The 2,500-nt window shown below is 34.6% G+C and overlaps 1 protein-coding gene across 4 annotated transcripts in view; it reads left to right on the forward strand.

Moving 5' to 3' along the window:
- The window catches only part of LOC137646061 (uncharacterized), a 415,122-nt gene that overhangs the window by 368,936 nt on the left and 43,686 nt on the right, over positions 1-2,500 (forward strand). The gene's annotated exons all lie outside the window — the stretch shown is intronic.

The following is a 2,500-nucleotide window of genomic DNA, read 5'->3' on the forward strand; positions in this document are numbered from 1 at the left end:
AACAAATGTAACCAAAGGTTAATGGGTTGAACTGATGTTCGTAGGTATTAAATGATGCAACACAATTGCATTTTTATTCTATTTCTTTGAAACTTGACTTAGGATGAGAAGTCCATCGCAAATTATAAATAAAATGTGGTCCTGGGGTGTTTGGTCGCATTTGGTGTAAATAGCATAACAAAAGGGTTGTGTCCAAAAACTAACAGCATGATCTAGACTTCCGCCTCAAAGGCAAGTTCCTTCGAGAAGAAGGAATACAACATCACTAGATGTTATGTCACTGGAGAGAGAGATGAGAGAGAGAGAGAGAGAGAGAGAGAGAGGAGAGAGAGAGAGAGAGAGAGAGAGAGAGAGTGTGTGAACGGGACATGGTACCCAAAGCAAAGGATTGAGACCATTCAAGGTCGACCCCAAGGACCTCACATTTATATATATATATATATGTATATATATATATATATATATATATATATATATATATATATATATATATATATTATATATATATATATATTATATATATATACACTGCATATGTATATGATATATAAACACATATGTATATGTGTGTTTGTATTATATAAAATGTGCTGTATCTGTGTAGTAACTGATATGGTGACGTGCAGTATGTGGAAGTTCATACATGTGGTAAATAGTTTGACGTAGGTGAAAGATTTGAATATTTTGAGGACAGTTGTTTAGTAAAGATAATATAACTCATGAAAGTAGGAAGACTGAAAAGCCTAGAAAGTGTAGGATAAATAGAAGGGTCTTTGTAGCGTCCCTTCATCCTCTAGCTGCACCCACTTCTTAGCCTTTCCTTGTATTCCTGCTTCCTTTCTTCAGCCAGAAATATTTATTTTTGGTACAACTTTGGGTTTTCACCCCATTTGTGCATTAACGTCGAATAACCCCCCCCCCCCCACCCTCCCACCCCCCACCCCCCACCCCCCACCCCCCTCTAGCATCTGGTCATGTGATCGAAGTTCTTTTTTAAAACTTTCTAATTAAAAAGTATTCACGACTAGATATATTTTTTATTTCAATACATATTGAAATGGATAATGTGAGTTGCAATTGTAAATACAGTATATAAAAAAAAAAGTTATTCCTATAAATATACAATGATGTATATATGTTATAAATTGTAAGATTGTAAATGTGTATTTCATAATAAAAGGGAAAAGAATCAATTTGATAATGATTCCTTGGATAAAAAGGTACAAGAGTGCATGCTTGGTGCGTTCATAAATAATTCAGGAAATAAAGAATAAGTGTGATAGTTACTGCTATTGTCTTTTTTCTGGAGCGACGTAACTTTATTGCAAATGGTGTATTGTTGAACACAGACATATATATATATATATATATATATATATATATATATATATATATACATATATATATGTATGTATGTATGTATATATGTATATATATACGTGTGTTTGTAAGTTTTATAATAATTAAATTTAAAAAAGAATTAAAATTAATAAATAGACAGCGGGAAGAGCATAAGAAGAAAAGGAGGTAAGAGCATGAGATTTCGTTTGAAGATCAGATTATATTAATGAATCTTGAGAGCGCCTCATTATGGGTGACATATTCTTGGAGACTGGTCTGATGGCAATCCTGATTTCATAATTACAAATTAGATAAAAAAAACTAAATTATCTTGAAAGAGAATCAGCAGGTTTTTTTCTGTTTTCTTCTTTTTTTTACCAATTCAGCAGTTTTAAGGATTTAGTAATGAATCCTTCTTATCTGAAGGATCATGCTAAGCAATAATTATTAGGTTTAACTTGCATTCATCATAGGATCCTTGGTGATGTTTTTTTAGCTGTTATGTAGAATGTATTTAAATGTTTCTTGATATCTCATCTCCCGTCATGTAATAATGCAGTTGAATTGACTACCTTGAGCTATTGTACTTATTTAACCAACAATATTACCCAAAAATCCTCCTGCTGTGAAGTAGCTAGGGAAATTTACTGACACTGAACACATGGTAGTTTAATGGTTTTAAAGTCCGCTCATGAATCGCAAAGGCGAGGGACATTGACAATGCTCTTGCTAGGTGGGAAGTGCCCTGCAGACTATAAATATATACATATGATCAGCTCCCAAGCCACCTATCCCCCCAAGCTAGAACCAGGAGGGCCAGGCAATGGCCGAGGATGACTCCACAGGTAGACCTATATGCTCCCCCAAACCCTCCATCCTTAGCTCACAAGGATGGTGAGGTTGCAGACACTACAAGAAACTATAGATTTTGAGTGGTACTCGATCTCCCGTCCAGCAGAACGCCAGGCAGGATCTTTTTAACAGGTCACCACAATCCTACCATTAAATGCATAGGATGATATGTTACCACTCAGGAGTAAAAGGAGACTTCTTATTGATTTATAGAGCTTTTGACGACTTAATATATCCAGATGAAGAACATTGCTAAAATTGCAACGATACTCTCAGTTTAGGTTTTCTGTTTGGTGTGTTTCTTGGT

This window comes from Palaemon carinicauda, chromosome 8, assembly GCF_036898095.1.
Source record: "Palaemon carinicauda isolate YSFRI2023 chromosome 8, ASM3689809v2, whole genome shotgun sequence".
In the NCBI taxonomy this organism is placed as follows: Eukaryota; Metazoa; Arthropoda; class Malacostraca; order Decapoda; family Palaemonidae; genus Palaemon; species Palaemon carinicauda.